This window comes from Megalopta genalis, chromosome 4 (assembly GCF_051020955.1).
Source record: "Megalopta genalis isolate 19385.01 chromosome 4, iyMegGena1_principal, whole genome shotgun sequence".
Classification (NCBI taxonomy): Eukaryota; Metazoa; Arthropoda; class Insecta; order Hymenoptera; family Halictidae; genus Megalopta; species Megalopta genalis.
In genome coordinates, this window is record NC_135016.1 from 24198128 (window position 1) to 24214284 (window position 16157).

The 16157-nt window shown below is 42.0% G+C and overlaps 1 protein-coding gene across 1 annotated transcript in view; it reads right to left on the bottom strand.

The window, feature by feature from the left end:
• The window catches only part of LOC117223081 (RNA-binding protein MEX3B), a 129712-nt gene continuing 113555 nt past the window's right edge, over nt 1–16157 (bottom strand). Inside the window, exon 2 of the mRNA XM_033475210.2 lies at nt 1–16157. This exon is cut by the window's right edge and continues 27564 nt beyond it. The gene's annotated coding sequence lies outside the window, so the exon portion shown is untranslated.

Here is a 16157-nt window from a genome sequence, read left to right on the forward strand (position 1 = left end):
TAGATTTGATAATGTTGTATTAATCATCGTGAAATGAATGGTACATTGTTATACAATTTTTTTTCTTTCGGGGAAAGTCAAGGAAAATCGGCGTTAGATTAATGTTTATTTTCATGATATATCGGAGATACTCGATCATCAGTGAACAAATGAGTTCTAAGTGGAGAACCTATTGTTAACGAGGCCCTTCTCGAGTGTTAAATAATCTCTCGTTCTTGCGTCTATGAAACTCTACGAATCGCGTCCAGGTGGCTTCGTAATGGTGTGGTAGGAATTTGTTATCTAGCTTACGATTCCTAATGGTTTATACGTATATAATAATCACAGAAATTTATACACAAATATCCGTATCCATACATGCATGTATTATTACCGTGACAGAAACGAATTACACAATCTTGCATCAAGGTAAATATTTGTTTCATAAATATATGTATTGTACGTATCTTTACTTTTTTTCTGGCGTATGTAATATATATATATATATATATATATATATATATATGTATATATATGTATATATTTATGTATATATATATCATATAGATTTATATTCATATATTTGTAGACTCATATAGTTTCGTTTAATTGTAATTATTTTAATCTTGGCTTCTTCGTTAGACGGTAAATACGTATTCATTATACATATAGGATGACTTGTAATTACTGGTGCGAGCGAAAGGGTGGTGAATCGAATAGAAATAAAAAAGGATATTTCGGGACCGCCGACTTCGGAAACTCGTTTATTGCGCACCGCTGCGATCGAAACGTAATATTTGAGAAAGAAAACCGAGCGAGCTGCAAACAAAATCGTATCGCACAGTATTCGGCTCTTTTTGTTCCCACAGAGTCACCACCCTTTGACGAACACCCTATCTCGCTATACGAGGGGAGGGAGGGGGGGGGGCAATACTTGATTCGAACATGGATTTAAATTGTGCAACGATTTTTCATCCTTGGTCTCTCATCCCTCTTTCACCCTTTTCTTTCCTCAAAAATCACTTTTTGCGGAAACACAACGCTCGTGGAACGAAAAAAAGGAACTGTATCGGTCGTAAATGAAATACAAATGAATTTTCACGCTTACACGATACATCATAGGATCTCCCGATTCGATTTGTGCACCACCGCCACGTTCATTGCTTACTCGGCGTATCTCCGCTTACCGTGTTCGTAAGATGCCTGAAATCGTGGCTGTAGCATCTGAAAAGAGTGACTTGGGACCGATTATCGGATTTTTCTGAACTTGCAAACACATTGATTTGAATAACGAACCTCCAACAATTCTCTCGAAGGAACATTGAAATCGCAAAATCACCGTTCGACTGCGGACTTCCCTGCGAAATTAAAATAATCCACATCGATCGCAAGAAGATCTTTAACTTTCCTTCTCTAATTGTACGTTCGCGTTCTCCAAAATTCGTTCGGAACGCATAAAACCCCACAGCCTACGTAATAACTAGACTGCGGATCTTTATGCGAAATAAAAGTTTCCCGATTCAATCGCAAGAAACAGAGGGTAAATAAAAACGTTCTTCTTGTGTTAATAATTTCGATAAAAATTAAGGAAAATTCAAGAACATTCTTCGAACATTCTTCGATGCCTTTTCACCGTTCGATATTCCACGCAGTCGATTCTATCGTAAACGCATAAAATCCGCAGTCCACCGATGATTAATTTTATTCGTATACCGAACGTAAACGCGACGGAAAAGAACACTTCCCAGGATCTTGTAATCGTAACCGGGTATCTCGAGCAAGATTCGCTATCGTCGTAATAGTCAGCGGAAAACTGTCGTTCGCGTCTTTTGTTTTGAGCATCCTGCGTTTCAAGAATAATGAACGATGGCTTCTCGTCGATCACAGAGAGTTTTGATATGGTCACCTACGAAAATTCCTTCAGGGGAGAAATTGTCTGAGCGTATATTGCGATGTCCGTGTCAGGTATTGTCGTATCGACGCGTTATCACCGACCATGTATTTGTTTGGTTTTGCTTATCGCGCGGGCCGAGCTTGCGCGTTTCGGCTCGAACTGTAATCTCGCGACGGTCGCGAAGTCCCGATCGCGAAACGATCGTCACACCCGAAAAGAACGCGTCGCGTCGTCCGGTCAAGAATGTCGCTGCCCCGATTGCCTCGGATCGCGACGTTTTATCTCGAATTCGGTAACCGGTATCCAATTAGCCGTTCTAATTAAGTTCCGTTGTTCCGCGCTCGAATATCAGCGACCGATAAATACCAATTGACGATAAGTTCGCGTGTTCTACAGGTCGTTCCGAAATCAGTGGCGCAGCGCAACGGGGAATCCAACGATCCCACAAGATAGAAGACCTTTTTGCGACGCAACGAACGCCTATCGTTGGGCGTTTTCATGATCCGTCAACGTAGTAACTCCACAATGAAAATCATAACGTTAGAATAGATTACAATGAAAGGATATTTAAGCACAGCTGAGATTGTACAATCGATTGTAAACGCGACACAGTCGAGGTTCGTGTTCGCGATTAAATAAATAAACATTTTAAAACATCTTATATATATATATTATATATACTATATTATTAGGTACTTATTATATACTATTAGAAACAGCTTCTCTTTATATATCTGGCGACATCAACCTGTATCGATAATTAACGTGTGTCATAGGCCGGACAATGATCTGGCTGCTAGTTTTCTAGCAGATCGTCAATGCGGATGCGCCGGGTGACTATTATTGAAACGAAGTGTCTATGCGACTGATAAACAGGAGCTCTGAAAGACGAGAGTACTGAGAGAAACAGATTGCGCCGGTAGAACGTGTGTCACACGAAATGATAAAAAATAACTTACACCGTATTGTAGAAGATAATATATATTTTCTTTCAATATATTATTTCATATATATATATATATTTATATATATATCCTACATACATAAAGCAATATATAAATATATAATCGATATACGACACAATCATTCAAATTAACACATATACGTTATTACAGGCAGGATATGCAATTTTATGCAACTTTTATTTTTTTTTTGTTTACTTTTACGAAGTGTACCTATGACGACTCATTTTACCTTCCCCTCTTTCGGCTGTTTTATTTCTCTTTGACGTAATGTTTTTTTTTCTCTCTTTTATTCATTAAACTCTCTAACGAGAAAATTGATCACTAAGAAATTTTACAAAATATCCCGATGCCACGTTCTCGACCTACGGCATATCTCGTTAAATATACAATCATGTAATTATTACGTAAATTATGTTTTTTTTCCGCACGCCTAATATACAATTCTTCGCTCCCTTCCTTTCTCTCTGTCTCTGTCTCTTCATCTCTCTCTCTCTCTCTCTCTCTCTCTCTCTCTCTCTCTCTTGCATTCACTATCTCAAAGTTTTGTTTCCACATTTCTCTCTCTCTCTCTCTCGTCTCTCACTCTCTGTCTCTCTCTGTCAATCTCATTTTTATTTTCACATTTTTCTGATTTTTATTCTTTTTTTCGGCCCCTTTTTTCTCTTTCTTCTATTATTCCCGATAAATTATAAAAATATTACGGCAATGTATTATAATAATCTGTTCCAGTCTATAATCGCATTACGCGTGTGCAATTAGATCTCAGACGAAAACAGGAAGCTTTGGGAAACACAATCGATCATCGAGATGTATACTCAAAGAGAGGAGCAAGTGGTACAAGTTCGTTGACGACGCTGTCCACTAAGATTTCGTTCTATCGTTTGCCGGCGGCGACGTATCTCATTTTTCCCTAGCCTGTTTGTCCGTCTCTCCCTTTTTCCTCTTTCTCACGCACTCTCGCTCGATCTCCCACCCTCTCTCTCTCTCTCTCTCTCTCTCTCTCTACTTATCTTTCTCTCCGTCTCGCACACATAACTCTACGCCGCAATCCACTTCTCTCGAATATGCGTCTAGCGACAACATCTAGAACGCTATTTCTTCGTTTCTAGCTGCCGCGCTAGAGAGTACGCCGAGTCGTCCCGAGTCTCTCCCTCTTTCTCTACTTTGGCTCTAAACTGCGAAAGGGGAAGAGAGCTTTTCGTCGAAGGGAAAATGTCTGAAGCTGCGCAGGGACCGAACGCGACAAGCGCCCGGGGGGTACATCCGGAGATTGGCAGGGATTGCACGGCGAAACATCCTTCATGCGGCGAAAGAATGGCGGCAAGGGTGATTCTGGTTACGCGGGACCAATTATCCTCTTCCCGATAATGTCGCGGCTCGATGTACTCTATCCTCATCCCTCAACGCGACGACTGCCGTGTGCCGTCCGCGCTGACTGTACCGGAGCTTATGATATTCAGGGCGGCTCGCCCCTTCAAATATCTAATCACGCTTCCCTCTAAAATTGTGTTTATTATGATTAAGCAATAAATTAGGTATCTAATGTGCTCGAATTTTGGCAATGTAATCTGCACAGAAGATTTCGATCTTAACAATTTACCTGTTCCTTTTTTTTTTACACTCCTTGAAAATAGTTCATAAAAGGTCCTACGATGATACTTGCCCCATTCGTAATGTTGTAACGTTACAACGCAAACGGAACGTAGGTGGATTTTAAGTTGACGATCGACAGCTAAATTTTTTAATTTTTTAAGCAATTTTTCAACAACGATGGCAATATTAATCGAGGAGTTATATCGGGGATCAGGATCTAGCGAAAATTCTTTCGATGTTATCACTGAGAAGACAATTAATAAAAAGTAAATAAATAAAAATTCTCTTCAATGTTATGCAGTAGTTTTCGAAAATATTTTTAGAGAACAACAAAATTTTCAGAAAACAAATCGGCGATGCACCCGGGACCACAAAGTTGAATCCATATCGAAATGCTAAATTATTTGATTACGCATTTAACACTAAAGTACAAATTAAATTGCATACTTAACAACCACATTTAATCACAATTTTAGAGCACATACGTCGAACACGCAATAAACTCTTCGTCGATAAAATTAAGAAACCAATTGAAGCTGCAACGAAATCAATTTTTAACCAATTTCGAATACGTACATTTATCGAAATATTATTTAACCTAATTCTTTGCTAAATTTGTAAGCTCGTTTAATTAACAGGTTGACTGTTGCGACAATTGTAACACGAATCTTAGCACAATCCTTCGTTCCTGTCACAAGTTGCGTAAACTCAGTTTCATCAGGAATTACAGAAACTGAAATTACTATATAAATAATTGCTTCGATGCAGTTAATCGCTTAATCTCTGCAATTTCGGACCTGTTAAATAAACTGTTCCGATTTTACAAATTTTTTTCAGAGCGATTTGACAGTCAACGCGTTAGATGCGCGTCCTCTACAGCCGTTTATTTCACTTCGAAACCAATTACGGCAAATTTTCCTTAATTGGTGCTCAGTTTGTAAACGAAAATGGACAATTTGGAATGAGGAGATACGATTAATCGAGCCTCGCGGCACGTTTGTATAGTCCCAAATAGTCCATTTTTGTGCGCAATCTGAGAATTAGAGCGAATTAGAGAGAAATTACTATACTCGCGTCAATGGATTCAATACTCCCGCGCAACCATAATCCCGAGGAAAGGGAAAAGAAGAAAACGGCAATCGGAGATAGGGTGCACTCGGTGTTCCCGAGGCGCGAGGAGAACGACAAAGGCACGGCGGGAAAAACGAGGGTGGTTCCTTTCCGCGTTTAGGCGTGATCATTGTCGTCGATCTTCGTGCGCAACGCGACGTACGCATCATTCACACAAACTATAATCAACGAAGTCTCTCTCTCATCTATCGGTATATCCATTTATTTATTTCTTTTCCTCTCTCTCTCTCTCTCTCTCTCTCTCTCTCTCTCTCTCTCTCTCTCTCTCTCTCTCTTCCGATCCCTCCATCTTTCCTGAATGCATCGTTCGGTTTTCGTTCGCGTCCTCTCGCCACGTAGATTACGCATTAAACGCACGCCTCGCGTATAACACCTTAAGTAGTCTCGTTTAATTTTATTGCTTTGAAATTCCGCATTTTGAAGACGTAACGTCGATAAAACATGGAGAATGATGCGCGGGGAAAGGACGGGACAAGACCGAAAAGTCTCACTTTTCTAATTGGCGACGGGTTACGTTATCGGGATGGGGGCGGGGTCGTGGGGTGATGGGGTCGAGAATAAAGGGAACATTCACGTGGGGAACTCTTTTAGATAATTAGTAGACGATGACACCATGTAACGTACGTAAAAATGATAGATTATTAGCGTATTAAATGTCATTAATATTTCATACTTTTATCATATCTATATATATATATATACTTTTTTTTATACTCTTGTTTGCGTATAATTGCATGTATGTGTATGTGTGTTTGTTTGTGTGTGTGCTCGTGTCTCGTAGTACGTACTTTATCGTACTGTATCGATTATCGTTTCATTCGAGATTTCGTGCGATACGTGGTTATAATGCATGTAAGACGATCGTAAACAAAGAAAGTCCTCGATTTTCGCTCGTTTATTTCTTCCATCCACAAAATATATTGTACCATTAGCTCGCCCTTGCTCGTTTTTTAATTTCGGACGAGCAAAAACGAAGGGTGGGGGATAAGGGAATAATGGGTCTGCGATGGGTGTGCCAGCACGCGAGTGTCGGTGTTCCACTTTGTTTAGGCCTTGCGAATTATCGTCGCGCGGGACGCGCTGGATCGCCGATCCTTGGTTAGATCGCCGGATGAAAATCGCTGTCCGGCCTGGCAATTCGTCTCGGGGACTCCGTTGGACAGTGTTTTTTACTCCGTGATGAAGCGAAACGAAGTGATTTGAATGCATGACGATGCTCGAAACGGGAAACCAGGTCTCAAAGCGCGCGCCCCTCCGCTATGAAAATCGCGTCCCCCCCGATGAAAAATGTGCTCTATTTTATGGGTCCCGGCGATGAAAACTACGGATTACCGGAAAAGATACTCTGGCCCGAGATCGTCGATTCTGGATCGATGCGAATGGCTCTCGAGACGAGCCTTCCAGCCGGGGCAATACTTTATCGTCGCTCGCGATAGAAACAGCGGCGTTTAAAGTCTCCGAACGATAATGTGGCCCAAGGGTCGCGAGCCCCTTTATTTTCGCCAGATTCGGGGGACTCGAAACCCTGACCGGGTACAATGATCGATTAGTTTACGCGCGAATCGACCGGATAAGTGCTTCGAAACTTCCGGGGCGGTCGAAATGGCCGGTTTCGCAGTTCTTGTTTCAAAGTTGTTGGAATTATGAACAATCTTTCACGGAAAATGATCGAATAAAATTCTTAATCGATGCAAGCCTTGCAATAAAAATAACGAAAGGTCTAAATAGATACGTTCTCTTCAACGTTGCATAGCTATATACAAACGTTGGTTGCTTTTAGGGCTCGCTGGGTTTAGCGTTAAAACTCGGACGGCAGCGTAAAAGTATGATTATTCGACTTTATAGTTTCCAATGATTAATTGAAATTTCCACACGTTCCATTAAGATCTACAGAACTATTGCTTCTTTTAGAAGAAGCGTCTTAAGAAGTACGTTGAAAAAATCGATGAATAAAATAACAAATAATCCTACAAATACTCGATTATATTTTCGTCAAATTTGCGCCGTTCAAGTGTCAAGAATAAAACTTCTGTAGCCGGAATGTTCGTTTCGTTGATCCTCCGTTTCGATCATCGATACACGAGTTTAATGTAAAATGATCGGGAACTATATTTTCTTGGCAATCAGAATTGTTCGTGCTTCGAGAACGAAAGCTGCTGTCGCAGAATAATGTGTTTCCTCGCATCGCGCGCGACAGTAAGAAAATTTCAAATGCATACGAAAGATCGTCCAACCTTATCTAAATTATATCGTGCAATTACGAGTCGCGAGTTGGAACGAGCAAAAATTGCCCCGGTTTTCACGATCGCCAAGTTCGGGCGCCGGAGCGCGTCCGTGCATCGCCAGAAACGCTGGACGCGATTAGCACTTTCATTTCACCGTGCTTCGGGGCGTCCACGTTGCTGGACCAGCCTTTTGTGCACCCTGCAGGCGGCAGTTCTCGCCGTACAATACGTTCCCCCGTGTAAAAATATAATCCGATATCTTTCCCGGCGCTATATATAGCCAGAAATCATAGCCGGCGCATCGGCAATTAATAACGGAGTCCCCGGCGTCGATCATTAAACAGCGAGACTAATTGGAGCCGCTCGAACGGCAACCAACTCATCCATCGTTCCCGGATTATCCTGGAAATCTCTGCGACGCGAGTCGCCGGACACCGTGAACAAACGAGGAACGATCACGTCCACCCCTCGCCTCTCCCCTACAAATTCGCCCGAATTTCTTCGAGACGCCGTCTCGCGTCCTCTCGCGGTTTTCCCGTCGTCGATCGGCCTCTCCTCGCGCCGTTTTCCACCGATTCGTTTATTAATTACGTTTTCTTTGTTCTCTTTTTTTGTTGGCCGGTCGGTAACTATCGCCTGACGTGTGTACCCTATCGATTGCATTTTTTCTTCCGTTTTAACCTTCGTTTGTTCGGTTTTTATTTTTTACAAAAATATATATTATCGTTACCCCAGCGCCTCGACTATTGGAACCTATCGTTTAAAATAATACTTTTCGATATTGGTCCGGACGCGCCGTCTACGCCTGTTGTATTTCGATCATTGCTGATTTTTTGAGCAAGGTTTCGAATCGTCGCGCGGAACGCGACGACCTCGTTTCGGGCCCTCGTACCGCGGAGCTGTCCCCGTCGATCGATCGATTTCACGACGAGAACACGCTTCGCTTCCCCGATACTCCATGATATTTCGTTACGGCCATCGCGTAAACTCGACTCCGTTTGAATTTTTTTTTTTAACGAACGAGTGTGACAAGGAAATACTCGGAACAATTACGATCTACGGAATACTTCTAATTTCTAGGAAAAATTGCTTTCACCGCGATCGCGACGCGCTCGATTCGATTTCGAACGCCGAAGATCAACGTTCGTAAGAGTTTCACGCGGCGAGACACGGTCTCGATCGAAACCACTCACTCGCGAACTCGGTTGTTCACGGTTCCATCCGACCCGCGAAAACGATGTCCGAGACGATCGCATGGATCTCGAACCCTCGATCCCGCGGAACGAGTTCGCGTTCGCAGCGAGTACGCGTATCGCGTGCCGGCACAACCCCGACGCATGAAAAAGCATCTACAGGGGCGGGGGGAATGAAATCTGTTCTGTTTACGTTGCACTCGTCCGGAACAGTCACGTGTGTACTCTGTCCCTTTGTCCCTGTTCCATTTGTTCTCACGTTCAGCTTTTGTCTATTCGCTTCGTCGTCTTCCGTGTGTGCGTGTGCGTGTCTGTGTGTTTACGTGTCCGTGTGTATGCGTTCGCGTCACCGCGTTACGTGTGCACGTGTCTACATTTGTTCTATCATTACGATAATCAGTCCGAAAGCTATGCGCGTAATATCATAATAATGTACCATATATCATATACGTACGTAAATAAATATATATATGTATGTATATACAGTATAACGTTAAATATATAATATATATATATATGTATGTAATATATATATATGCTACGTATGTCCACGTGTATATCACCTTATCCGCGCGAAAAATCGATCGTGATTTAGCCGATATCGTACCGTATCCGTTCGTGTTCCTTGGGTAAGTTCAATGCGATAATGAGTGAGCGAGCGAACGATTCGGGAATGAAACTCGAGTTCTACGCGAGCACTACGACACTTTCTAGGGCGGACTTGGAAATTCGCTGCTGCGAGGCGACAAGATTGGTCTTCGGAGCCGCGCGATCGCCCGGAACCCTGCGAGAAGCTTTTACAGGCACACAAATCTATCGACCTACAATTCAAATTAGCCGACGACGCGCCGGTTTCCGCCGCATAATTAACTCGTTGCGTATTCATCATCCACTCGCAACGCGTCGACGTTCAAACCTCGGGGTATTACGCCAAACAATAGCTCCGCTACTCGACCAGTTAGCTGTTTTCGACGAGTCGCGACGAAATGGTGGCATTTTGCGTCGCGACGAGTATAAATCTGGCGCGGAAAAGTTTGCCGTTTATAAATTGCAATTTCGGTGAAAACAAATATATTCTTGTATACAAATTATACAAAATTATATACTATAAATATACAATTTTAAGGTGATTTGAATATTTCCACGACGAAATAAAATGTACAAATTAGAAAATATAAATAATTGTCACGAAAAAACTGTGCACCGCTTACTTTTTGCGACGCGTTCTAGGTATGCACATACTTTTCGAAAACAAATATATTCTTATATACAAATTACACAAAATTATATACTACAAATATATAATTTTAAGGTGATTTGAATATTTCCACGACGAAATAAAATGGACAAATTAGAAAATATAAATAATTGTCACGAAAAAACTGTGCACCGCTTACTTTTTGCGACGCGTTCTAGGTATGCACATACTTTTCGAAAACAGATATATTTTTATATACAAATTACACAAAATTATATACTACAAATATATAATTTTAAGGTGATTTGAATATTTGCACGACGAAATAAAATGGACAAATTAGAAAATATAAATAATTGTCTGGAAAAAACTGTGCACCGCTTACTTTTTGCGACGCGTTCTAGGTATGCACATACTTTTCGAAGAGGTCGCAACAACAGCTGACTGGTTCAGAACAGAGGGTGTTCGACAAACTGTTCTTCGAGTAATAATTAGACCGTCGAATTTCGTGAATTCGCAGCGCACAAGAATCTCCAAACAATTATGATTAAACGTTAAACGGTGCTTCGTTCGATAATAGCTCAATAGTCTTTTAATATCGGACCTTGACGATAATATAATATATTTTTCCGCTCCGTAATATATTTTTTGGAGACCGTGGCAACACATTTGTAAACCAATAAATAGTCTCGATCGTTTCTTCCAGGATCGTTACGCAGAAGGGAAGCTTGTTAAGCTTCTTCTAGACGCGGTGCAATCATTGAGAAACCTTTTAACAGACTACCGTCGGATAAAGCGTTAAACGGTAGGAATGTATTTCATTACAGCGTTTCGAACTCGACTTAAAAAATCAAGTATTTTCATGAAGTTCCACTTCTAATGAAACTATAACCGCCACCATATTACGTTCTACCTGCAGCTTAACAGTTCGCTACCGCCGTTACATTCGCCAGCTTTTTTTACTCTTAAAACGTTTTATTAAAAGGAGCGCACCTTTATGAATTATTAAAAAGGATTTAGTAAAAGAGAGTTACGGTCTCGATACCTTACGTACTATGACTTTAAGCAGTAAGAAGCAGGAGAAAGAAATGACAAATACGTTCTTTTTTACCGTACCGATTAAAATTTTGGCGAAACGTATTCGAAAAATCAGGAATTTTAGAAAATTGCTCGATATTACGGTGTGCGGAGAAAATTCTGTCCCTTTTCGTGGAAAAACGCCCCTTTTTTCTGCATATGTTCAGTGCCGAAATCTATTTCGTTTCGCGAATTCTTTCAACTTGAAAATGAAGAACGATAAAGAGCGGGGCGCAATTATCGAATTGCTCGAGGAAGAAATGAAAAACGCCGACATTGTTATGGCTATCGGATAAGGAAAAAAGAAAGTAGAGAGAACGGTAAGAAAAAAGGAAGAATCATTATTACCGAAGGTAGAAGATGTCCCATCGATCGTTCGAGTCGACTAACGAGTTAAAACTAGCTTTACAAAATTCGTGGGAACGAGGTTACAACAACGTATTATCAATTCATAAAACGAATAACCGAGACAATCGCTGATCATTTTCGAAAAAGACTTGGAAAATGCATCGAAGCAGAAGAAGCGACTTCCGAACGCTCGATGTAAATTTTGTTCCTCGGTTCTATAATTAATATGCTCGTCGAACTAGTCAAATATATGAAATATCAAATTAAAGTGTCCCCACTTCCGAGGCAGCTAAATATAAACATACAGACATACGAACATAATTTTCTCCGCAGCCGGTGCGCGTCTACTTAAAAATATGGTCTACGGAGCCAAGAGGTTCGCAACATGCGCGAAATTAATTAGACCATTTTGTAAACCACGTGGGCGTCGCCGGTGCGACAGCGAACGCGTTAAGGTGGACGTCGGCCCGCGAGAAGAAAAAGTCGGCGCGTTATAGCTCGGCGAATGAAGAACGGTTAACTGGCGCACATGGTTCGCGAAGTCACGTTCCAGGATCAATATTCTTGGATCGGCGAAGTCCGATCTTGTCGTTTCGCAACTATATGCAACGCATCCCGGTTGAACGTCCCCGTGTCACGGTAGCAACGTCCTCGTTAGTGCCCGCCATCTTTCTTCCCTTCGGCGTTCAACTACTCAGATTCGATCGTCCTTCCGCCCCGCCTCGCCCCTCCCCCCTCCTCCCCCTCGGCTTTCATCCCTTGCTAGTTCGCGGCGCTGCTGAGCGACGTTCAACGCGAGATCATCGCGCAGTGTCCTACATTCTTTCCATCTTTCTCGGCGTCCCATAGCGATCATTAGCGAACACGAAATAGACAGCTACGCCGCGCGTCTCTCGCGTCGTCCCCTCTTGCACGAGGCCTTACTTAAGTAACTAGGCTATATGAGCGTTGGGCAGTACATGGCATATTATGTTTTACTCATTGCTTCTCTCTCTCGGCTTTCGCTCCTCCTCCTCCGATTCCTCCCTCGCATTCTATCTCGTCGTCTCTCGTTCTCCCGTTTTACGTTCTTTAGATCGTCGAATCGAATCGACGCGATTATTGGCTCGCCGTTGTCGTCATCGTTGCATCTCCGTTCACGGCGAGGGACTCGCGGCGACCACGGAACGCTCGCGGTTTTTCTTCGAATTTCGAGGGAACAAAAACCGGCAGGGCGGTTTCGCGTGTTCGCGTCGTCGACCGTTGTTGCCCGTTCGATCGTGTTTGTTCGTTCTCTCGTAGCGAAAACTACCGAACTCTGGCTCGGAATCGTAACCGAAAGAATGGTGAAAAAGTCAACGAACTTCGTCCAATTTTGGGTGCTGGGAACTGGGACGAGTAATGCTTAGGTGCACCGTGCGAAGACGCGTACAAACGGTAAACAAGTTTTTTTAGAATCGGGGACGTTTAAAGTAGGAGAAACGTCTGTGACGTTGTCAGCTTGACGAGAAACAAATAGCTAACTGCGATGGCTATTATTGCTACGTCTCATTATTGCAAGTCTCGCCGATTCTCTTTGCGTCGTGGCAAAGGGCCGACATTAAAATTCTAGCCACATTATCTTGCGATGGTAGAAGAGGGAGATACGAACGGCAGTCAGCCATTTTTGTCTCATCGACCAATAAGAGTAGTCGGTCTCGAGTCAGCCGTAAGAAACAATTTCTTACATTTTGACATTTGACATTTTGATATTCGATTCAGTTTTCGGAAAGCCCGTGAACTTAGAAATTCGATTTAATTAAACAATTTAGAAACATTTTTAAAACGACGTAACTAATACATCATAGAAACGTAATTCAATTCTGTCCAACCGAATCGACCGAATCGAAAGCAGAGTTGGACGACACTTCCCATGCAACGACCGATTATAACGATCGCAAGTTTTAATTAACCGACGTGTAATGGTAATTATACAGGATCGATTCAACTAATGGTAACCGTAGCCATCCAATCGTCAATTTGACTAATGATTTACCAATAAAATTCTCTTTATCGGCTTTATAACGCTGTTACAAATAAACAGGCACGTTTACCGCAATACGTTATTGATATTGCAGTTGAAATATCCGTCGAATCGATCGTGAAAATAATATATTAATTGAGAAGGAAGAGTATTATCGATTAATAATCTATAATCGGTAATTGAAAAGACTAATCGAAACACTTTTGCAATCTTCCTGAATCGTGAGTATAACACCCAATCCTGAAATTATTTATCTATTAACTACTACATCGCGTCTCATGATTGAACAAACATAAATCGATATCAAATCGACTTTATCAAAAAATCAATTGGAAAGTTTGCGATGGGGATGCTCAATTCCGATTCGATTCTCTAGAAAATCGATTCTTTTGATTTAAAAAAAAAACGATTCCTTCGTATCCGATTTTCCCCAGAGTCGATTGCTTCGATGTAAGAGCCGAAAATCGATATTTTTCCCTCTAGGAGAATGAACTGTCATCAATGAAAGGATCAATCATGCTGTTCGATGCGAAGGTTTTTCTAGTCTTTCATATTTACTGCCATTAATATAGGACTTATCGAGATTCTTTAATTTCTTATTTTATATTTTTCGAAGGATCGATCGATTTTGCGGCGATTCTTTGGTTTCGATTTTTCGGATAAATCGGTTCTTACGATTCGACTTCGAATCGGTTCGGGAATCGGTTCTTCGAATCGAATCGAACACCCTTAGCGCATCGTCTTCAGACTGTTCGGTAATTTTGATAGGTTCCCCGTGCATCGGGAACCCGGTTGATCCGCGTACGGAAATCGAGTCGAGTGCCGGAAAAGTGTGTACCGAATGCCGAGGATAGCTCGGTTAACCGTTTCGATTTTTCGGATAAATCGGTTCTTACGATTCGACTTCGAATCGAATCGAACATCCTTAGCGCATCGTCTTCGGTCTGTTCGGTAATTTTGATAGGTTCCCCGTGCATCGGGAACCCGGTTGATCCGCGTACGGAAATCGAGTCGAGTGCCGGAAAAATGTGTACCGAATGCCGAAGATGGATCGGTCAGCCGTTTCGATTTTTCGGATAAATCGGTTCTTACGATTCGACTTCGAATCGAATCGAACATCCTTAGCGCATCGTCTTCGGTCTGTTCGGTAATTTTGATAGGTTCCCCGTGCATCGGGAACCCGGTTGATCCGCGTACGGAAATCGAGTCGAGTGCCGGAAAAGTGTGTACCGAATGCCGAGGATGGCCCGGTTAGCCGGCCACTCGATCGTCATCCAGTTCCAGCAACGAGGAACGGATGTATCGGTAAACGAATTCCTGCCGTTCCGGCCTCGTTAGCCGCCGTGCCCGGTGGCGTTCCACGGTGTTCGTTTCACGGCTGAGTTCGCCGTTTAGCCCGACGAAAACCGGCCGCGCGACCCTGCGATCGACCGCGGTGCTGCGATTAATGACGACAACGAGATTCGGCGATTGGGAAAGAATTCTGTGGAACGAGCCGGCTCGATGATCGTCGGCCCCGGACATATATATCCTGGGGAACCTCGTATCCCGATCTCGATTCTTCACCCCGAATTTCGAGGAAACGTTCGGTCTCCGGACGCGTCAGGATCGAAATTGGCGAACCTCTTCGTTGTTACGAAACTCTGCACCATCGGGCGTGGTCTTCGTCGTTTCCGTTTCGCAGACGCGCAACGAAGAATCGAATTGATCGTTCAGAGAATGTTGTTGGTTCAAAATAAGATAAAAACTTTATTGATATTTATTATGAAACTCTTTTCGATATCTTGTGTGATTCGTCGGGTTTTACATACTTTTTTTCTTCTTCTTCTCCTTCTTCTTTCTTTTATATAAATGCATAAAATCCGCAGTCTATTGGCCATAATAATGTAATTATCGTTAATTAACGGAATATAAGCCTGACCGGTCACGGTTCAGACGTATAATCGGCGTTAATCGAACGCACGCATAAAACGAATTACAATCGGAACACAATTATAAAAACATTTGAACATCTCAACTTTGATAAAAACAAACTATAAAATATATATGCGATGTGTACATCTTTAAGAAATTACATATTTGCGTTGTCTCCCCTTCGATTTTGCCACCTTTATTCATTTTCCGCTCGATTTCAAACGACTCAAATTTTTATTACAAATGTTACGCTGCACGCATTCCTCGGAATAATTGTTTTTTCTCTCTTCTGTGTTTCGTATTTTTATTGTTGTTGTTGTTGTTTCGATCGCACGAACGTTCGCTTTACATTTAGTCGTAATATACGTTTGACTTTTTTTTATCGAAACCCGACTAGACGGCCATTTCAGATTCTTTCCCAACGCCATTAGTTTTCCATTTATTGCTATGACGCTGCTGTCGGACATTAGAAGGACGTCCCCTAACATTAGTTACGTTAATTAGTTCTTTTAAGAGATTAACCACACTACACTGATATAAATATATATGTATATATATACATATATATATATGTATGTATATGTATGCATATGTATGTATGTATGTACGTATGTATGCATATATGCAATGTATATATA